This window comes from Cetorhinus maximus, chromosome 3 (assembly GCF_964194155.1).
Source record: "Cetorhinus maximus chromosome 3, sCetMax3.hap1.1, whole genome shotgun sequence".
Taxonomy (NCBI): Eukaryota; Metazoa; Chordata; class Chondrichthyes; order Lamniformes; family Cetorhinidae; genus Cetorhinus; species Cetorhinus maximus.
The window spans coordinates 208,998,618-209,022,315 of NC_135881.1; the positions used below are offsets into that span (position 1 = coordinate 208,998,618).

General features: G+C 41.8%; 1 protein-coding gene across 1 annotated transcript in view; it reads left to right on the plus strand.

The window, feature by feature from the left end:
- The window catches only part of LOC144679217 (cadherin-18), a 714,816-nt gene that overhangs the window by 142,220 nt on the left and 548,898 nt on the right, over positions 1–23,698 (plus strand). Inside the window, exon 2 of the mRNA XM_078539657.1 lies at positions 18,118–18,277. The gene's annotated coding sequence lies outside the window, so the exon portion shown is untranslated. The remainder of the gene's footprint in view (positions 1–18,117; positions 18,278–23,698) is intronic.

The following is a 23,698-nucleotide window of genomic DNA, read 5'->3' on the forward strand; positions in this document are numbered from 1 at the left end:
AAAAGGGAAAGGTAGGGCAAACGGGAGGCAAAGGGTGATGGTAGAGGGATGTATCTGTGACAGGAAGTCTGTTTCCAGTAGGGTTCTGCAGCTCTCAGTGCTGGGGCCCTTGCTGTTTGTGGTGTACATAAATGATTTGGACTTAAATACAGGGGGTATGATGAAGAAGTTTGTAGATGACACGAAAATTGGTAGCGTGGTAAATAGTAAGGAGTTGATTAAACACAATTGAGAACCAAGCTGAATATAAAAGGTTCAGAAGGGATGTAAAAAGCAAATACGAGAAGCCAAGAGAGATTATGACAAAAGACTGGCAGCTAACATAAAAGGAAATTCCAAAGTATTCGACAAGCACATCAATAATAAAAGGGAGGTAAAAGGAGGGGTAGAGCCGATTAGGGTCCAAAAAGGAGATTTACACGTAGAGGCAAGAGGCATGGCTGAGGTGTTAAATGAATACTTTGCATCTGTCTTTACCTTCGAGGCAGATGCTGCCCAGGCCATGGTGACAGAGGAGGAAACTCAGTCACTAGAAGGGTTTAAAATTGATAAGGAGGAGATATTGGATAGGCTGTCAGTACTTAAAGTTGACAAGGCACAGGGACTGGATGAGATGCATCCAAGAATATTGAAGGAAGTGAGAGTGGAAATTGCAGAGGCGCTGGCAATAATCTTTCAATGTTCCCTGGATTCAGGGGAGATGCCAGAGGACTGGAGAATTGCAACATTACACCCTTGTTCAAAAGAGGTTTGAAAGATCTGCCCTGTAATTACAGACCAGTCAGTTTAACTTCGATGGTGGGGAAACTTCTAGAAACAATTATTCGGGGTAGGATTAATAGTCACATAGGAAATTGTGGATTGATTCGGAAGAGTCAGCATGGATTTGTTAAAGGAAAATTGTGTCTAATCAACTTGCTGGAGTTTTTGAAGAGGTAACAGAGATGGTTGATGAGGGCAAGGCCGCTGATATGTATATGGATTTCCAAAAGGCATTCGATACAGTGCCACACAACAGACTTGAGGAAAGTTATAGGTCATGGAATAAAAGGGACAGTAGCAACATGGATACAAAATTGGCTGAGGGATAGGAGACAGAGAGTAATGGTTAATGGGTATTTTCTGGGCTGGAAGAAGGTTTGTAGTGGAGTTCCCCATGGGTCAGTTTTGGGATCCTTGCTTTTCCTGATATATATAAATGATCTAGATCTTGATGTGCAGGGGACAATTTCAACATTTGCAGACAACACAAAACTTGGGAGAATTGTAAACTGTGAGGAGGACAGTGTAGAACTTCAAAAGGACATTGACACATTGGTGGAGTGGGCAGATAGGTGGCAGATGAAGTTCAATGTGAAGAAGTGTGAGGTGATACACTTTGGTACAAAGAACATGGAGAGACAGTATAAGATAAAGGATACTATTCTCAAGGGTGTGCAGAAGCAGAGGGACCTGGGTGCATATGTCCATAAGTCATTAAAGGTGGCAGGATAGGTAGAGAGAGCTGTTTCTAAAGCATACAGTATTCTAGGCTTTGTTCTAGGGGCATAGAGTACAAGAGCATGGAAGTTATGATTAACTTATATAACATATATAACTGGTTAGACCTCAGCTGGAGTATTGTGTACAGTTCTGTGCACCACAATATACGAAGGTTGTGAACACATTGGAAAGAGTGCAGAAGAGGTTTATGAGAATGGTTCCAGGATGAGACGCTTCAGTTATGAGGAAAGATTGGAGAATTTGGGACTGTTTTCCTTGGAGAGGAGAAGGCTAAGAGGAGACTTGACAGAAGTTTTCAAAATCATGAGGGTTATAGACAGAGTAGATAGGGAGAAACTGTTCCCACTCGTAAACGGACCAAGAACCAGAGGGCACAGCTTTAAAGGGGAGAATTTTCTCCCCATCAGGGGGTTGTGTAGGAGCAGGCGCGGGCGTACACGCAGCCGATTACCGCCCGTGATCGGCTGAACACTGACATTTTACGTGGGTGGGCCAATTAAGGCCCGTCCAGCGTGCTGCACGCCTGGAAGCGCTGAGCGCTCCCTGTGCGGGCTGTGGACGGGAGGGGGGGTTTGCCTAAGTCAGGGCCTGTGCTCTTTCACACAGAACTACCTCAGGGAGATTAGCTTAAGTTTAAAATTTTTTAATAAAGGGAAAAAAAAAATTAGAACATGTCCCCTCATGTGAAACTGTAACATCCAGGACACGTCAATGAATTTAATTTTAAAAAATTTCAAACCTTTATAAACCTTCATGAAACCTCATCCCACCTGTGGATGAGGTTCTATGAAAAACGCAAAGGCCACCGGGGCTCTTCACCTGCCCGATAACCTTAAGGTTGGACGGGCAGCTCCGTTCATTGTTTTAATTAATAGTTAACTGGCCTTAATAGGCCTTTGGCAGTTCAGCGGGCACGCAGCTGCCTCGGGTGTGTGCCCGCTGAACTGAAAACCTGAATGGTAGTGTCGGGACGCACACTGAGCCGAAGATTCTGCCCAAAGTGTTTTGCGAAAGAAGCAAATGCAATGTGAGAAATTTTCACCCAGCGAGTAGTCAGGGTTTGGAATGCACTGCCTGGAAGTGTGGTGGAGGCAGGTTCAACTGAAGCATTCAAGAGGGCATTGGATGATCATTTCAATAGAAACAACATGCAGGGTTATGGGGAAAAGGCAGAAAATTGGCACTAAGTTAAAATGCTGAGAGAGACAGTGCAGATACGATGAGCTGAATGGTCTCCTTCTACACTGTAACAATTCTGTGAAATGAGGGTTATAGAATAACAGGAAGGACAGAGAGAAAAAACCTAAGAGTACACCAATAGTCAAGACGAGATGTTACAAACATAACAAAAAGACAAAATTAAAGGCTCTGTTTCTGAATGCACATAGCATTCATAACAAAGTATCCTTGGCCCAACCATCTTCAGTTGCTTTATCAATGACCTTCCTTCCATCATAAGGTCAGAAGTGGGGATGTTCACTGATGATTGTACAATGTTCAGCACCATTCTCGACTCCTCAGATAGTGAAGCAGTCCATGTCCAAATGCAGCAAGACCTGGACTATATCTATTCTTGGGCTGACAAGAAACATTCGTGCCACATAAGTGTCAAGCACTGACTATTTCCAACAAGAAAGAAGCCAACCATTGCCCCTTGATGTTCAATGGCATTACCATCACTGAATCCCCCACTATCAACATCCTGGGGGTTACCATTGACCAGAAACTGAAGTGGACTAGCCACATAAATACTGTGGCTACACGAGCAGGTCAGAGGCTAGGAATCCTTTGGTGAGTAACTCACCTGCTGAATCCCCAAAGCCTGTCCACCATCTACAAGTCACAAATCAGGAGTGTGATGGAATACTCCCCACTTGTCTGGATGAGTGCAGCTCCAACAACACTCAAGGAGCTTGACACCATCCAGGACAAAGCAGCCGCTTGATTGGCAGCACATCCCCAAACATTCACTCGCCCCACTACCATCGCACAGTAGCAACAGTGTGTACCATCTACAAGATGCACTGCAGGAATTCACCAAGGCTCCTTCGACAGCACCTTCCAAACCCACAACCATTATCATCTAGAAGGACAAGGGCAGCAGATAGATGGGAACACCACTACCTGGAAGTTCCCCTCCAAGTCACCCACCATCCTGACTTGGAAATATATCGCCGTTCCTTCAGTGTCGCTGGGTCAAAATCCTGGGACTCCCTACCTAGCAGCACTGAGGGTACACCTACAGCACATGGACTGCAGCGGTTCAAGAAAGCAGCTCACCACCACCTTCTCAAGGGCAACTATGGATGGGCAATTAATGCTGGCCCAGCCAGCAACACCCACATCCCATGAATGAGTAATAAAATAAAATTGATAATGCACATTGAAGTAAATAAATATGATCTGATAGCCATTACGGAGACATGGCTGCAGGATGACAAGGATTGGGTCCTGAATATTGAGCAGTATATGACATTCAACAAGAATAGGAGGCTAGGTAAAGGTGGAGGGGTAGCACTGTTGATCAAGGATGGCATTCCTGCAATAGTTAGAGATGACCTTGGTTCAGGAGATCCGGGTGTAGAATTGGTTTGGGTAGAGATGAGGAATAGTAGGGGAAATAAGACACAAGATGTCCACAGGCCCCCTAACAGTGACCACAATTTAAGACAAAGTATACAAGAAGAAATATTGGATGCTTGTGATGAAGGGACGGCAATAATAAAAGGTGATTTTGATCTACACATAAACTGGAAAAATCAGATTAGTAGTAGCCTGGATGAGGAGTTCATAGAATGCTTTTGAGATAGTTTTTAGAGCAGCACGTTCTGGAACCAACCAGAGAGCAGGTTATATTAGACTTGGTATTGTGTAATGTGACAGGATTAATTAATGACCTCAGAGTGAAGTCACAGCAGCAACCACAATACGATTGAATTTTACATCCAGTTTGAAAGGGAGAAGAGTGGGCCAAAGACTAGTATTTTAAAATTAAGTAAGGGCAACTATGTGGGCATGAAAGCTGAGCCACCTGAAGTGAACTGGGACACTAGACTAGGGGATAGATCCATAGAGAAGCAGTGACAGACATTTAAGGGGATATTTCAGAATACTCAGAATAAGTATTCCTACTAGAAAGAAAAATTCTCAGGGGAGGATGCACGATCTGTGGTTAACTAAAGAAGTTAAGGAAAGCATCAAACTTAAGGAAAAAACATTTAACTGTGCAAACATGAGTGGCAGGTCAGATGATTGGTCAGAATATAAAGAATGGCAGAGAATGACTAAAAGGTTAATCAGGAGAAAGAAATTAGAGTATGAGAGGAAGCTAGCTAGAGCTGTAAAAATGGATAGCAAGAGTTTCTACAAGTATTTAAAAAGAAAAGAGTAAGTAAAGTGAGTGTTGATCCTTTGGAGAGTGACAGTGGGGAGTTAATAGTAGATAATAAGGAAATAGCAGATGAAATGGAAAAATATTTTGCTTCTGTCTTCACTATAGAGGATACAAAAACATTACAGTAATAGCTGTAAATCAGGAGGTGGAAGGAAGAGAGGAGCTTGGTGAAATTACAATCACTAGGGAAGCGGTACTGAGTTGCACGCAGGCAAGTCTCCAGGTCCAAATGAACTTCATCCATGGTCTTAAAAGAGATGGCTAATGAGGTGATAGATATGTTGGCGTTAATTTTCCAAAATACCCTAGATTTTGGAAATGTTCCATCAGACTGAAAAGTAGCAAATATAACCCCTCCATTCAAGAAGTGAGGGAGGCAGAAAACAGGAAATTATAGGCCAGTTAGCTTGACGTCTGTCGTGGGGAAGTTGTTATAATCGATCATTAAGGAGCTTATAGCCGGGCACTTAGAAAAGCTCAAGGTAATCAGGAGGAGTCAGTATGGTTTTGTGAAAGGGAAATCATGTTTAACCAATGTATTGGAGTTCTTTGAAGCAGTATCATACACTGTAGATAAAGGGGAGCCTGGAGACATGCTGTACTTGGACTTGCAGAAGGCATTTGTTAAGGTGCCACATCAAAGATTATAGTGGAAAATAAAAGGTCATTGCTTAGGGGGTAATGTATTAACATGGATAGAAGATTGGCTGGCTGGCAGAAAACAGAGAGTATGCATACATGGGCCTTTGTCTGATTGGCAGGATGTGACAAATGGAGTCCTGCAGGGGTCTGTGCTGGGGACTCAACTTTTTACAATTTAAATCAATGACTTAGATGAGGGGGGGTGAGGGCACATTAACTAAATTTTTAGGTGAGACAAAGATAGGTAGGAAAGCATGTTGTGAAGAAGACATAAGGAGGTTGCAGATGGATATAGGTAGGTTGAGTGAGTGGGCAAAAATCTGGCAGATGGAGTATAAAATGGGAAAATGTGAAGTTGTTTGCTTTGGCAGGAAGAATGAAAAAACAGTATTAGTTAAATGGAGATCAGCTGCAAACTTTCGAGTTGCAGAGAGATCTAAGTGTTCTAGTGCATGAGTCACAACAAGTTAGTATGCGGGTACAGCAAGTAATTAAGAACACTAATGGAATGCTATCCTTTATTATGAGAGGAATTGAACATAATTGAATTGAACCTAATTAAAGGAAGGATGTAAATGCGTTGGAGGTGGTTCAAAGGAGGTTTACTAGATTTATACCAGGAATGAGTGGATTGTCGTATGAGGAAAGGCTAGATAGGGTGGGCTTGTTTCCACAGGAGTTTAGAAGAGTGAGGGGTGATTTGATTGAATTATATAAGATCCTGAATGGTATTAACAAGGTGGATGTGGAAAGAATGTTTCCTCTTGTGGGTGAGTCCAGAACTAGGGGGCACTGTTTTAAAGTTAGGGGTTGCCCTTTTAGGACAGAGATCAGGAGAATTTTTTTCTCAGAGGGTTGTGCGACTTTGGAATCCTCTGCCTCAGAAGGTGGTGGAGGTGGGGGTCATTGAACATTTTTAAGGCAGAGGTAAATAGATTCTTGTTAGGCAAGGGAGTCAAAGGTCATCGGAGGGGGATGGGAATGTGGAAATCAAAACACAAAGCAGATCAGCTATGACCTTATTGAATGATGGAGCAGGCTCGAGGGGCTGAATGGCCTACTTCTGTTCCTATTTTGTATGTTTGTATGATCCGCCCACTTCAATCCAAAAATATCAATTGAGGTCCTACGTACATTGTAGGACCAATGGTTTCTATTTTAAATGGGCCCATCACCTAATTCAGAGTTGCTCTGACTGCCTGTAGGACCAGGGGAACAATGAGTAGTCAGTAGGTCTGTTTCCACCATCTCGAGCACCGGCATTCTATTTCCACCCAGCAGGAGGTCTGATTAGTTGCTCCATCTAGATAAAACATTGGAGTGGTTTTACATTGAAGTGGAACAAATTGTAATGTTGGCAGCCTTGTGATTAATCATATTGCATCAAGTTAATGTTGGTTATTATTTATTTAAAACATATATTTCCTAAATTTGATTGCATCATCACAATAAATGGAATTATCACATTTTTTGCTGATGTGCAACTTCAAAACCACATAGCGATTCATGAAGTGAATTCTCAGAAGGCTACCAAGACCTGATACTTTCATTGCATTAAATAACTAACACAAGAAGTTACAGTAGTTGGCAAATAGGTTTTAGTTACTCAACCTACTGGGAATAAGTGAAGTACATATAATTAATTGACTCTGTGATGTTTTTAACAGCTGCCCATTCCTCTTGTCAATGCATCTGCTTCACTGCTGCCAACGCCAAGTTCCAATGTTTCAGATTCTCATTGTCATTGAAAACACAGCCAGACCTGGGTAATATCATCAGCTCCATATCTGTGGTGTTAACTATTGCTCCCCATTGAAACCAATATTTTCACAATTTGCTGCTGAACTTGGAATGTGGAACCACCTCTTACTGTTGCTTTAATAATGCAGTTGAGGAAAAAAAAAGTGTGGAAAATATTAGGACCCTTTGTGATGCCAAACTCATGTGGCAGCGGTGTGAATTCATACCAAAAGTTGGTGAAATTTTTTACAGAGTATTTACGGCACAGGAACAGGCTATTCAGCCCAACTGGCCTGTGCCAGTGTTTATGATCCACACAAGCCTCCCCCCCACCCCATTAGCTTATCCTTCTGTTCCTTTCTCCATCTTGTGTTTATCCAGCTTCCCCTTAAATACATCTATGCTATGCTATTTCCTGTGGTAGCGAGTTCCATGTTCTCACCACTCTTTGGGTAAATATGTCTCTCTTGAATTCTCTGTTGGATTTCTTTGTGACTCTCTTATATTTATGGCCATGAGTTCTGGTCTTGCCCACAAGATGAAATATCTCTTCTACATCTACCCTATGAATCCCTTCCATAATTTTGAAGACATCTATCCGCTCACCCTTCACTCTTCTCCTTTCTAGAGAAGCACATCCCAGCCTATTCAATCTTTTTAGACACAGGCCTGAATTTTCACTCCTAGGTTGGGAGCGCAGAGTCAGGAGGCTTCCCGGCTCTACAAACTTGATCTGGGAGAAAGTGCCTTGGAAGTTGGGATTTTTGTTCCGGGGTGGTAGGGTTCTTGGTGAATCAGGCTGGGTGACCCTGGAACGGAGAAGCTGCTGGGTGCAGGAGGCCTACCTCAATGCAATGGCACTTTGTTAAAGATTTTTTTAAAAAGCATTAAAATAAAAGAATCACCCATCCAACCCTCACCCCTCACACACTCTCACCCCCTCACACACTCTCATCCCCTCACACACTCGCCAAGCCCCATCCATGCCAACCTATTCTACCTCATGCCCTCTACCCACCTCTCATGCCCCCCATGCCAAGGTATGTCTGTTTACTCACCCCCATGGCCCTTTATAGCCCCTATGCAACACTTCGAGTTTTGTGTGGAGTTTTGGTCTCCTTACCTAAGGAAATATTTACTTGCCATAGAGGGAGTACAACAAAGGTTCACAAAGTTAATTCTCCCATCTCTCAGGTCTCAGCCATCCATCCACATTGCCTGGGGAACACTGAGGCTGCTTGTCCCCAGTCCTCCTTCCTGCCCCTCCACCCCACCCCCCAACCCCCCTCTCCTCAACTCTTCCTCTCCCTCCCCTTCGCTCCAGCAGCATCAAGAATCAATATCGCCTAATCGTTTGTTTTTGTGCCTTGAGAGGGGAAAAAGTGCCAGGATATTTTTTCACATACAGTAGAGTAGACAGTTTAACATCTCAGCTTAAAGCCGCACTTCCAACAGTTCGGCACTCACTCATCATTTTGGGGCCTCCTTGTCATTTAGGGGCCTGGTGCTACGGCGTGTTTTTCATTGTAAATCTGCCCCTGCTACCACAATATACTCCTCGCACTTGCCCACATTGAAATCCTTTTATTAACTACATGCCATTCTGTATAGTTATTAATGTTTACTGTATTTGGCCTCAGTACTCCTCTGAATTAGCTGCAAGCCCCAATTTGGTGTCATCAGAAGATTTTGGAATTGCGCTTCTGATTCCCGAGTCTTATTGTTTATGTAAATAAAGAACAACAATCAGGAACATAGCCACATAGGACTTAGGAGCAGGAGGAGACCATTCAGCCCCTTGAGCCTGCTCTGCCATTCAATAAGATCATGACTGATCTGGTTGTAGTCTCAACTCCACTTTCCTCTGCCCCCTATAACTCTTGACTCCCTCGTCTATCTCAAATCTGTCTAACTTAGCCTTGAGTAAATTCCGTGACCCAGTCTCCACTGCTTTCTGGAGAAGAGAATTCTACAGAATAACAACCTTCTGAGAGAAAAAAAAATCTTCTCTTCTCTTAAAAGGTAGACCTTTTATTCTTAACTTGTGTCCCTTAGTTCTAGTTTCCCTCACAAATGAAAACATCCTCCTGGATCTATCCTGTCAAGTCTCCGCAGGATCTTATATGTTTCAATAAGAGTGCCTCTCATTCTTCTAAGTTCCAATGGGTATAGTTCTCCCATCACCAATCCCTGTCGAACACCGCTTCCCTTCATTCACCAGTCAGAGTAACTAACTTTAAGTCCTACTCTCTGTTCTCTGTTTCATAGTCAGCTTGCTATCCATTTTGCTACATGTCCGCTAACTCTGCATGTTCTGATCTGAGTCATGAGTCTACTTTGCAATACCTTATTGAAGGTGTTTTGGAAATCTAATATGTTACATCTATTATATTACCCTTATTTACACTTTATCTTACTTCTTTTAAAAAATCAGTAAGGAAAGATTGTTGAAACCTGACTTTTCCATTCGGAATCTGTGCTGACTACTCTTCATTATATTTTCAGTTTCTAGATGTTTTTCTATTATACCTTTGATTAAGGATTCCATTATCTTTGCAACGACTGATGTGAAGTTAATTGGTGAATGGTTCCCTAGGCTTGTTGTGTCTTCCTTTTTAAATACAGTAAATGCATTACTGTCTGCCAGTCCTCTGGCATTATTCCCTTTTCTAATGATATTTTATATATGTGTAATAATGCTTTTGCTATTTCTTCACTAACTTCTTTAATATGCACTGGAGGAAAACCAAGTTCTTTCATAAACTGGAACAAGGTAGTAAGATGTACAAATATTATTTCCCTCTAAACATATTAGTAGGATTTTTCATTCAAACATTATTTTCATTAATTTCTTTTAAAGCAACAGTTTCATTTTATGTTTCAGAATAAAGTATTTGTTACAGTATTTTTTTTTCATTTTAGGCTGTAGACTTCAGAGTTCCCTGAAATTGTTCAGGCAGATTTCAGGATTGCTTGTCTTCACATTCTATTTATACATTTAACTTAGATCTAAGACCTTGGGGAAACCTGATTGTGTCCTCTCTGTAGTGGCAATAGGTTTGATGTAAACCCTGCACCTTTCCACACAATTTGCTCTGATTCATCCTGGAGTTTGCAGTTCCACAGGCAGCAACAACAAACCAATCTTTTCTGACTCACCAGTCTGAAATCGTAGAGGTACAGCACTGCAGGAGGCCATTCAGCCCAATCTGCCTGTGCTTGCTCTTTGAAAGAACTATCCAATTATTCCCACGTCACTGTTTTTTGACCACAGCCCTGTAAAGATTTTTTTTTTCCCTTCAGGTAGTTACCACCCTGTTAATGTTAATTTCTGTGAGTTAAAATTGTCCCCCAAGAGTGCTGGCTGTTTATTCTTTACTTCAGTGCCCCGTTCACTGGAGCCAAATATAGAACTGCCTTCCCAGAATTCAGCACAGCATAGAGAATGAACCAACAGCAAATGCTGTTCTGTGTGCAACAGCTCCAGACTTTACAAAGTTGTCAATAACTCCGACACCAAAGCACTGGTAGAATGAACTTCCACATAATGAGCTCTGTGTTAGCAACACTTTCAGGTTTTGAATTTTCAGGGCAGCATATTATTATTAAGACGTAAATATCCCATATAAAGATTGCAATAGCAAGGTTTTACTATAGCTTAGTCAAACTAAAAGCTTTTGCCTCTCATTAGCTGCTGTAGTACATCCTGCTGGGGCTTTTGTTAAACCACGACTGGCTTAAGATTCACGACCATTTGAACAAGCTGTGATATTATCCACTGCCGGTCATGGTGCATTCTATTTCAAACGAAGGGATTAAGAATAATGCAAAATAATTGTGGAGTATTCTCAACTTTGTATTTTAATCAGGGCCCCTTTAAACATCAAAAGTTGAGAAGTTTGCAATGAATAAATCAATTTTAAATGTAAAATCAAGCATTCTATTTCAATATGGAGGCTGTAGCTTCAGAAACTAGTAACACAGAGCATCATAGGATGCATATAGCGCTGGCTGCCCTGTACTCTAGAGCTGCTTCAGCAGCATCCTCTGTTTTTCTGAATTAGTGTTCCTTTATGCTTCTAATTGAAAAGTTGAGAAGGCAGCATTTTCTGAGGTTTTAAATTCTTCAATTAGCGCCTGCAGCTTCTATACTTGTAAATGAAATGTAAATAATCAGAGGTGTTTTTGATGCTTTGATTGGCCTCTCAGTTTGTTGTTTCTGCCTAATTAAGGGGATAGAACCATAGTGAACTCAGTGACATCGTATGAAACTGTTTCATTTTGAGTGGAGAGCAATTAGATTCTTCTGCAATATCCCTAGGTCTGAGTTTAATTACTGAGATGGCATTCTTATTAACATGCATTACTTTATCTATCAAAAAAATGACTCTTTTAGACACATTGAAAGTTCTTCAAAATCATTATCTGCACATGTAATGTCTTCACAGCTGCAGGCAGTTCCTCCAATCAGACTCTATATGGATATGCTTCACTAGCCTTTGGTTGTGGAGTGGCATCTCTTTGGCAGAAAGTGCATTGAAGTGTTTTAACAGAGGCAGAAAAAGGACACAGGGCATTTTTTTCATCTTTGTTCTGAGGGCCTGGAACTTTCATTTCTCACCTGTGGACAACACCACACACAGCTTACTGGGGCAGCCATCATGAAACAGCTAAAAGGCCATTCAGGCCATTTAGCTTGCTTTGGTCTTGCTCATAAACAGAATCTACACAAAACACCCCTCTTGCTTTGGTTCCAAGCTCACAAATCAAGTGCGATTACTGTTACATAAAATACCCATCAGTCTATGTTCACATTCAAGGTCCTACAAATGAGTTAACAATATTTTAGGTGAGGTTGGTGTGTGGTTTGGAGGGGAACTTGCATACTCCATGCATCTGCTGCCCTTGTTCTCCTAAGTGATAGAAGTCATAGGTTTGGAAGGTGCTGTCAATGGAGCCTTGGTGAGTTGCTGCAGTGCGTGTTGTATTTCCCATAGTGCACAAATCTGTTTTGGGAAAAACACCAGCATCGTTGATCCAAGATTTGGAATGGCAATGACCACAGCAAAGGAGGGAGAAGAATACACTGACCGTGTTCCATAAAATATGGAATTGGCTGGTGGGAATTGACAGAAACAAGTACCTGGTACAAAACATGAGGTCAGCATCCACACAAACTGCAAATACCATTTGTTTCCAGGACAGTGCATCAACAATCTTTCTTCCCAAGGACACTCCCACAATGGAAGAAGCTGCCAAAGGAAATAGTCACAGCTCCATCACTGGAAACCTTCAAGACCCATCTTTGGATTATTCCCATTTAAAAGTTTTCATTATCAGAACAACCAATCAGCAGGTGCTGTCTGGCTTAACTAGCACTACCTATATAAATGTTGGTGGAATACGGATATTAGTCGGTGATTCCCTCACAACTAAAGCAGAAGTCACTTTACAGTCAGCCTTACTGCCGATAGCCTAGGTTTCGAAAGATATCAGGTTAGATCCTTCACTCAAATTACTTTTAATTATTACAGCTGGTGACCTATTACCAGATACAAATATGAGAAAGTCACAGCCACAAAAATAATTGCATCTTGGTGAAATGCAGCCAAAAATAGAGCAAATAATATTAGCTGTGGTCAAAGAGAATGATCCCTTCGGCATGGGGTCAACATGGGTAGAATTTGGGGTCAAGCAGGGATTAAGAGATGATTCTGCACTGAAGAATAACAAAGCACATTAATGAACTGTAGTTTCTACTCCCAACATGAGGCAATGAGAAATGAGAGTATAAAGTTTGAATATAGGGTATGAAATTTGTCCTTGATGTGGCGATAAATGGAGAGCTGGTTTTACATCATGCTTGATATTTTCTATTCTACAGTGGGAAAGACATTGTCAGGTGTATAACAGGCTGCAGATTCACTAGCACCTGTTTCATGCTACCACCAATGATCAATTACATTCCCTGTAAATGATTAGACTCAGTTTCCCAGTCACGTTGCTTTCTTGAATAGTGGACAACAGGGAACAAGGTCTTATATTGTCCATCCCTAGTTGCCATGAGAAGATGCAAATGGTTCTGTTCAAAGAACAAAGAACAAAGAAAAGTACAGCACAGGAACAGGCCCTTCGGCCCTCCAAGCCTGCGCCGATCATATTGCCCGTCAACTAAAACATTTTGCACTTCCGGGGTCCGTATCCCTCTATTCCCATCCTATTCATGTATTTGTCAAGCTGCCTCTTAAACACCACTATCGTACCTGCTTCCACCACCTCCTCTGGCAGCGAACTCCAGACACTCACTGCCCTCTGCGTAAAAAACTTGCCCCGCACATCTCCTCTATAGTTTTCTCCTCGCACCTTAAATCTATGTCCCCTAGTAATTGACTCTTCCACCTTGGGAAAAAGCTTCTGACTATCTACTCGGTCCATGCCGCTCATAATTTTGTAAACTTCTATCAAGTCGCCCCTCAATCTCTGTCGCTCTAGTGAGAACAATCCGAGTTTCTCCAACCTCTCTTCATAGCTAATAACCTCCAAACCAGGCAGCATCCTGGTAAACATCCTCTGCACCCTCTCCAATGCCTCCATATCCTTCTGGTAATTTGGTGACCAGAATTGCACGCAATATTCCAAGTGTGGCCTAACCAAGGTTCTATACAGCTGCAGCATGACTTCCCAGCTTTTATACTCAATACCCCTGCCAATGAAGGCAAGCATGCCATATGCCTTCCTGACTACCTTATCCACCTGCGTTGCCACTTTCAGTGACCTGTGGACCTGTACACCCAGATCCCTCTGCCCGTCGATGCACTTAAGGGTTCTGCCATTTACTGTGTAATTCCTGCCTGTATTAGACCTTCCTAAATGCATTACCTCGCATTTGTCCGGATTAAACTCCATCTGCCATTTCTCTGCCCAAGTCTCCACCCAATCTATATCCCGTTGTATTCTTTGACAATCATCTTCACTGTTTGCAACTCCTCCAACTTAGTGTCATCTGCAAACTTACTAATTAGCCCAGTTACATTTTCCTCCAAATCATTTATGTATACTACAAACAGCAAAGGTCCCAACACTGATCCCTGTGGAACTCCACTAGTCACAGCTCTCCATTCAGAAAAAGCACCCTTCCACTGCTACCCTCTGTCTTCTATGACCAAGCCAATTCTGTATCCATCTTGCCAGCTCACATCTGATCCCATGCGACTTTACCTTCTGTACCAGTCTGCCCTGAGGGACCTTGTCAAAGGCCTTACTGAAATCCATGTATATAACATCACTGCCCTTCCATCATCGATCATCATTGTCACTTCCTCGAAAAACTTGATCAAGTTAGTGAGACACAACCTCCCCTTCACAAAACCACGCTGCCTCTCACTAATACGCCCATTTGCTTCTAAATGGTAGTAAATCCTGTCACAATGAATGTTCTCCAATAATTTCCCTACCACTGACGTAGAGCTCACTGGCCTGTAATTTTCTGGATTATCCCTGCTACCCTTCTTAAACAATGGAACAACATTGGCCATTCTCCAGTCCTCTGCGACCTCACCCGTAGCCAGTGATTGACAAAGATTTCTGTCAAGGCCCCAGCAATCTCCTCCCTTGCCTCCCTCAGTACTCTGGGCTAGATCCCATCTGGCCCTAGGGACTTATCCACCTTAATATTCTTCAAGACGCCTAACACCTCCTCTTTTTTGATCTCAACATGATCCAGGCTATCTATACACTCTTCCCTAGACAAATCGACCGCTAAGTCCTTCTCTTTGGTGAATACTGATGAGAAGTATTCATTTAGTATCTCTCCCATTTCTTCTGGCTCCACACACAGATTCCCACCTCTGTCCCTGAGTGGGCCTACCCTTTCCCTGGCTACCCTCTTGCTTTTTACATATGTATAAAAGGCCTTGGGATTTTCCTTTATCCTGGTTGCCAGTGACTTTTCATGATCTCTTTTAGTCCTCCTGACTCCTTGCTTAAGTTTCTTCCTACTTTCTTTGTATTCTCCACGGGCTTCATCTGTTCCCAGCCTTCTAGCCCTTACAAATGCTTCCCTTTTCTTTTTGACTAATCTCACAATATCCTTCGTTATCCATGGTTCCTGAAACTTGCCATGCTTATCCTTCATCCTAGCAGGAATTGCTGGTCCTGAATTCTTATCAACTGACGTTTGAAAGCCCCCCACATGTCAGTTGTTGATTTGCCCTCAAACATCCGCCTCCAGTCTAGATTCCTCAGTTCCTGCCTAATATTGTTATAATTAGCCTCCCCCAATTAAGCACCTTAACCCAAGGACTCCTGTTATCCTTATACACCAGTACCTTGAAACTTACTGAGTTATGGTCACTTTTCCCGAAATGCTCCCCTACTGAAACTTCGACCACCTGGCCAGGTTCATTCCCTAATACCAGGTCCAGTATTGCCCCTTCCCTAGTTGGACTATCTACATATTGTCTCAGGAAGCCCTCCTGGATGCACCTTACAAATTCTGCACCATCCAAACCCCTAGCACTAAGTGATTCCCAGTCAATATAGGGAAAGTTAAAATCACCCACCACAACAACCCTATTGCTTTTACATCTTTCCAAAATCTGCCTACATAACTGTTCCTCAATCTCCCGCCGGCAATTGGGAGGCCAATAGTAAACTCCCAACATTGTGACTGCACCCTTCCTATTCCGGAGCTCTACCCATATTGCCTCGCTGCATGAGCCCACCGTTCCTTGAACTGCTGAAGTTCCTGTGGTGATGGTGCTCCCACAATGTGTTAGGCAGTCAGTTTGAGGATAGCGATGCATGTCTCAGTCAGGATGATGTGTGATTTGGAGGGGAAGTTTGAAGTGATGGTGTTCGCACAACATTACTGCTCTTGTTCTTCCCGGTGGTAGAGGTCAGAGTGGAGCTGTCAGAAGTAACCATAGCAAGCTGTACATTCTGTAGCCACAGTGAGTGGCGGAGAAGAGCGTGGACATTGAACCCAGTGGCAGGAACATTAATGGACTAAACTGTTTTATCCAGCCTGGCTTCTCATTTTAAGTTTAATCAGCCAGTTTTAAAGACATGCATACTCAATGTGCTTCACATCACCAAGCCTGCGACAATATGTGCTTGTTTAAAAAAATAAGTGTGCCAAGGATACCTTACCCCTTCATTGCCTGTTTTGGCTATACTTTGAACCAAAACATTGTTTGAATACTGTTGGTATTTGGTTGTTTTAATCTGACAGTGTAGGCAAATACCGCTTTGACCAAGTCCTTGGTGAACAGTCCCAATCTCTCCTTATGTTGCTTCATGCTCAGTTTTATTTGATAATGCTTCTGTGAAGCACTTGGAATGTTTTACTAAGTTAAAGATGCTATATTAATACAGGGTTGTTGTCATCATTGCCTTGACACATGACTTTCCTTTTGGTTGACCATTATAAGATGATTGATCGTTCTGAATGGTGTGTGGGGAAAAAATAGTTTGTAAGAGGAAACAGAAGTAAAATTTAAATGATGTCTTCTTTCACAAAAGATAATTTTCTTTAAAAATTGGGGTTAGTTGTTACAATTTCAGTGCGCAAAACGCAGCTCCATTGTGGTAAAGTATTTTTATGACATTTTGTTTGCTCGTTTGCAAAGCTGTACAGCGAATTAATTGGAAATTGAAAATAATGGACTCGATGGGCCGAATGGCCTAATTTCTGCTCCTATGTCTTATGGTCTTATGGAATCATGGCTGAGCAAGTATCAATCTTAATCTTTTCTGACTTCTTTCAATATAGTCTGTGTCGGGCTGCTTTAAAGCAATGGGACCCAACCGAACATTTCCGCAAATATTCTGATGCATCTGGTTCATTTAATTTAATTGCTTTTATGTCTGAAAAATTAAATAACTCATGGAATATACAGAGAACTTAAATCAAATAACCGTGGAAGTATGTTGAGTTAGTAATGTTTACATTGTATAAACTAAATATTTGAGGCTCTTTAAAATAACAACCTGATTCATCCAATTTAACATTGGCAATGACAATCTAGGAGTTTGAAATGTTAACTTGTCTTCTCATGTCAACATTTATTGACTAATTTATGTTATTTACATCAATATGTTGCCTGCATTAATCTAATTATTTAATATGATGACCATTATTGAAATAAATACATAAATAAGTAAACCTAGAAGTCCTTTAACATTTACAAGATAATTACTATCTCGACATTTCATGATTGTTTGAAAACCAATCTATGTATGATGCATTATTTTCAGACGTTTGGTGAAAAAATAAATGTATTTTAATTTAGAATGACATCTCAGAGGCCTATATGTACGCGTCTTTAGATGTTTGTGCTTTCCAGGGTGTTTACAGCCCTTCTGCTGTTGTGGGTCAACTTTAGCTCACAGTTTAGATTGAAAAGCACATATTTCTGTTTAATAGGTACAATGAAAAACACAGAGAGCTAGAAGTCTAAAAAAAATTCTGTGACGAGTTACCAAAATACGGAGTAACTGAATCTGCTCATCATTTCGTACTTGTAAAAATTATGACTGACAAGATTTGCAAGATGAGTCTGCAAAGAAAGATCAAAGCTGCTTCCTTTGGGTGAATTTAAAGTACTTCATACATTTCCAATAGCTCAGATTAAAAATGTGTGAGATAGTAAAACTTTTTGTTATTGTATGTTACGCTGGACTTACAAACAGAATAATGAATAGTAAATTACTGAGTTTACTGAATTCAGGATTTTGCCCCAACTGCTTGACTTGCAGTATTCGCCTTTATGCCTGTGCCTTGCTGATTCCCCTCGGTTCCAAGATGTTTAAGGCAGTTTTTGTTTTTGTCTTTACAGATAAGAGGATACATGAATCACCTCATCAGGAGAAATAACCTTTGAAGTGTTTAATAATAGAAAGTTACGTGAAAACATCTTGCTGAACTGGACAACTTGTCACAGCTGCATATGGCTGTCGATCCTTCTCCATAAAAGACGTAGTTGAACTGTCTTTAAGGTAAGTGTTGTATGTTGCACTTTAAAGATAATTCTGATTGTACCTGTGTATGCAAACACTTACAACTCTACAGTTTGCTTTAAAATAATATAAGCAACACTTTATGCACTTCTGATAGCGCCCCCCCCAAGCACAAGTTCAAATTCAATTCAGGACACCATGTACAAACAACATTGTCTAAGTGACAGAACAGTGCATTTCAAACCCAGAAGGACAAGGGCAGCAGGTAGATGGGAACACCGTCACATTAAAGTTCTCCTCCAAGCCACTCACCATCCTGCCTTGCTAATATATCGCCGTTCCTTCACTGCCGCTGGGTCAAAATCCTAGGACTCCCTCCCTAACAGCACTGTGGGTGTGCCTACACCACACGGACTGCAGTGGTTCAAGGTGGCAGCTCACCACCATCTTCTCAAGGGCAACTAGGGATGGGCAATAAATACTGGCCGAGCTAGTGATGCCCACATTAAGAGAACCAATAAATAAAAATAAATGTTCAGGTTGCCTCTTACTTTTCACTATTCGTCTTTATATTCTGACATCGACGGTATGTAACTTTTTTTATCCTGCTTCCGATATTCTGACATGATTTCTATTTTGTTTAAGTCAAGAACAGTTTGGAAGTATTGGTACATGTAGGAACATAAGAAATAAGAGCAGGTGTAGGCCAATTGGCCCCTCGAGCCTGCTCCACCATTCAATAAGATCATGGCTGATCTGATCGAGGCCTTTACCGGCCTGCCTTAGCCCCTCAGAATGCTCCGCTCCCTTGTAGATCAAAAATCTATCTCGGCCTTGAATATATCTGAAAAAGCTAGCTTCCACTGCTCTAGAGAATTCCAATGTTAAGTTCACTGAACGAAGAAATTCCTCCTCATCTCTGTCTTAAATGAGAGATCCCTTATTTTGAAACTGTGCTCCCTATTGCTAGAAATGTCCCAGGAGGGGAATATCCTCTCAGCATTTACCCTGCCAAGCCCCCTCAGGATCTTATGTATTTCAATAAGATCACCTCTCATTTTTCAAAACTCCAAAATGTTTAGGCCCAACCAGCTCAACCCTTCCTTATAAAACAACCCTTTCAGCTCAGGAATCAGCCTAGCTCTGTCAGTAATGTGCCATGAAATGTATATCAGAGGCCATTACTGATTTGATCCTGTCACCTGCAATAGAAAGGGTTGAGCTTAGAAAAACTAGGGTGAAATCCTTCTAAGAGTGTGATGCAAAATGGGTGATGATGAATTGATTGCCCATCTAACAATCCACGATTTCTTCATCATCAAACTTAATGGGAAAGGGACTTGGGCAGAGTGTTAAATGAGCCGCTAACTCACTGTCACCTATTTGATGCTCTTGCCCAAGGTTTTTCTTTCATGGAATGTGGGTGTCGCTGGCTGGACCAGCATTTATTGCCCATCCTTAATTGCCCTTGAGAAGGTGGTGGTGAGCTGCCTTCTTGAGCCGCTGCAGTCCCTGTGGTGTAGGTACACCCACAGTGCTGTTAGGGAGGGAGTTCCAGGGTTTTGGCCTAGCGACAGTGAAGAATTAGCAGTATAGTTCCAATTGTTTCTCGAGTATATAACAGTAACTGCTGTCTGTGCTCTTGCACAAAGCTGAGCCTACGCTGATCAAATGATAAGCGATTTCTCCCGACAGATAACAGCTCCATCATCAGTTTTCTGCTATAATACTCGCCTGGATTGCTCATTAATGTTTAACAAATCAAAGAGTGTGAGCTGAAACACATTTTTAATTATGTTTCCTGTCTCATTTGAGTAATTTTTAAGAAATCCGTCCATAGTCACACCCATCTTCACAAGTAATGAACCACAGTAGTGCTGCCGTCATTCTGCTCACCAGTTCCTTTATTCCATCCTGAGAAAATATATTACAAGATTTATTTTTTTCTGACCACTGCTTTCTCTGATGCTGGCAATTCAGCGCTAAATCATGAGTGATTTTAGGCAACAGAAAAATGTTTACATGCTATGATTGGGTTGGGACTCAGCAAGTATTGTTTCACTTCAGATTGGTGAACTTTGTGGTTAGAATTCCTTTATAACCTCTCAGACTCACGTTCCTGAAATCAAAGGCCGGTGTTCCAACCAACTATTATCGCAGACGTTCCTCAAAAGCGGTTGCTAAACATGACAAGAATAGGACGGAGTTTCTACTTTGGTCACAGGAGGTAATTTGGGTGCAAGTTACGCTTGAAATTGCATTGATTTTCCGAAGTGAATTTGTGGTTCAAATTTCCACTCAAAATTATTTGTGTAATCACAGGCACCAAATCTGCCAACACAATTGGGCAGCGATTTTAGAACATAATTATTTACTTTTCCCCATACATTAAAATACATTCTTAAATGAATTTAAAATGGTAACTTGGTGCAGCTTGAGTAATATAGTTGAAAATGGGGTAAGCATTTTAAATCAGCCTATTCCCCCACCTGTGAAAAACCTGATTTAAATCACTGACCATGATAAAATATTTGCTAGGCATACTGATTTACACTTGCATTTTCTTAATAAATTAAATAGATTTTACTATTTAAAAACTTTTTAAAGTGCCTTTGCGCTGAAACCTTGATTTTAAGAGCTTTCTCGGCCAGGCACAACCAATAGAAACGCATTCTTATTATTTTGATTGGGGGAGTGGCCAGTTTTGCCAGAAGATCTGGCTTCCGATGGATTTTTTTTAATGCAGTGCAACACATCGCAGACACTCTAAGCTCAACGTGTCTTGTGTTTAAAGTTTCTCACTCTTTTGCATTAACTTGGATGATTTCTGGCAAATTAACTAGCGGAATCTCTCGACCATTTTATTGAAAAGTTTCTCTGCTGAAGTGTTTTTTTGTCCGTTCATAGCACAGGGGTGTCATTGGCAAGGTCAACATTTATATACACAGTGGGCTGAATTTTGCCCTTGACGGCCGGGCGGGCCTGATCGACTCGGCGGTAGACGGGTAGCCGATCCTCGCCGCCAAAATAGGCCCCACCACCATTTTACGTGGGCGGGCCAATTAAGGCCCGCCCAGCACGACTCCTGACGGAAAGCGCTATTCGGTGGGGGGGAGATTCCCCAACTGTCAGAGTGCGCTCTTTCGAGCATGCGCGCAAAAGAGCCCACATCGCCCTGAGGCTATGTGGTGCCTCAAGGAGATCGTTGAAAGGTAGTGAAAGTTGAAAAATAAAAAAATCATTAACATGTCCCCCTCATGTGAAAATGTCACACGAGATGGGACATGTTAATAAAGTACACAAAAACTTTATTCAACTTTTTAAAATCCGAACTCAAACCTCATCTCGCCCGTGGATGAGGTTTGTTAAAAAATCACTTACCCGCCTGCCCGTTGGGCCCATGTGCCAAGCTGAAGTTCGCACGGGGTCCTCAAAATAGTCGACAATTGCTGACTTAATGGCTTTTAATTAATGGTGGGCGTGCGTCGCGCTGCATAGCCCACCCGCCGACCTAAACATTGCGATGCCGCACACAGACGTCGGGACACTCGCGCGACATTTTAAGCGCTGAGGTGCGGGCTCCGCCACCCGCATGTCAGCCAGAAAATTCTGCCCAGTAATCCTGAGAAGATTTTCTTGTTGAGCACTGAGACATTTTTATTTTGCTGTTCGTACTTGAGTATTTCCAGTGTTCTATAACCAGGCATTAAAGTGTTGTATGATCTGTTAACAGAGGCAAAAAAAGAAATGGAAGATGAGACAGGAGTAGAGGCATATAGCATGTCCAATAGTCTCAAAATATTTGTTACATCATTGTTTTTGAAGATTATGTATTGCAGCTGTGAAATAATATGTCATTGTAAATCAAGTTTCAGTTGAAAGATCAGTAACCTTGGTTACAAAACGCTAACCCTCCAATTATATAACATTAAATTTGGTTGCCTCACCTGTGGAAAACAATGCAGCACAATTCATGACACTAAACTGTTGTAACAACTAAAGGGATCTGTTATGCATGAAGTGATTATCATAGGCTTGTTTGTTAAAGGATTAGCTTTAACCGAGAGACATTACAAAAAAACAACTGTCTAACTTTCAGTAAGATATGAGAATGTCAACAATGACAGTCAATTGGATTCAGAGTGGCATAATGCTCGATGAGTGGGAATGGATTTTTGGGGGTTGCAGGAACATTGGTGTAGTTGTTCGAGGCAAGATTGGGGTGAAATAAAACATCATTGAAAGGTTAAAGAAATTCTGAGCTTCATATCCAGAGACATTTAAATATGACAGCAAGGTGACAGTAAATTTATGCAATGCACCGACAGCTAGAGTTCTGTGTGCTGATTTAGACAGCCAATAAAGAAAGGATAATGAAGCCAGGGAAAAGGGTCAATGGGAATTAACTAGGACTAAGATGGATGTAGTTACCTTGGGAGATTTGATAAATGAAAAATTCACTGAAGTAGAAAAAAATCAAAGGGGATCTAATAGAAATGTTCAACGTTCTGAAACGGTTTCAGCAGACAAACAGTTAAAGGGGCAGTGAGTTGGCAGCTAGGGTCTTTTTCATGCAGGTGACATAAAAGGGGAAGTTACAAGATGAACTGGGTGGGCTTGGTCTTACTTTGTCAAATAATTCCCATGGTCCTGTTTAAATGAAGAGCATGTCTTTGTGGTGAAGTGCCATTCTTGTTCCAACCTTTTCTTTATCAAATCCCAGAATTGCTTTAGTGAGTCATAAGCCACCAACTGTAAACTTATATTTAAAAGTTGCTGCATAGACTCCATTCCTTCCTGTAACATCTTGCTGTCATTATAGTACCCATTACGTAGAACTGCAAACGTCAGGCACAAAATAATTTTTACCTTCATTACCTTTTTATTGATATAATTCAGAACAATGATCACCATCTTGCCCTCGATCTATGTCCTGGGGTCTCTTGGTGATTCCAGGCCCCTGGTGGGTATGTTACCAGCAGCAGCCACCGCTCCCAGTGGCACTGCCTGTAATAGAGAGTTGCTGGCCTCTGATTGGCCTGCAGTTCTAGGGGGCGGGCATTTCTGGCCCCAGGGTCCTAAATCCTGCAGAAGGCCTGGCCTGTTAAGTGCCTGTTGGACACTTAATTCCCGCGTGCCTTCTCCAGCGAAGGCAATGTGGGTTATCGGTGGCTCTTCAGCCAGTGGGCAAAACTCTCATCGCCAACATTAACTACCTGCCTGAGGTGAGAAAAAGCCCCAGTAGTGGTGGGCTTTGTGAACCAGAGGTCTAAAATCACCTGCTGTTCCCAAGAACAGCTCCCATCGCCACATGCCATGTCTCAAATTGCCCAGGTACTTTATCCCAAAATCTAATTTTCTGAAATAGCAAAACATATCTTTACAGTTGAAAACATGGAAATGGTTAAATACATTTTGCAATCTTCTTTGCTGATATTGGAGCCTTTTAATGTGGTGACC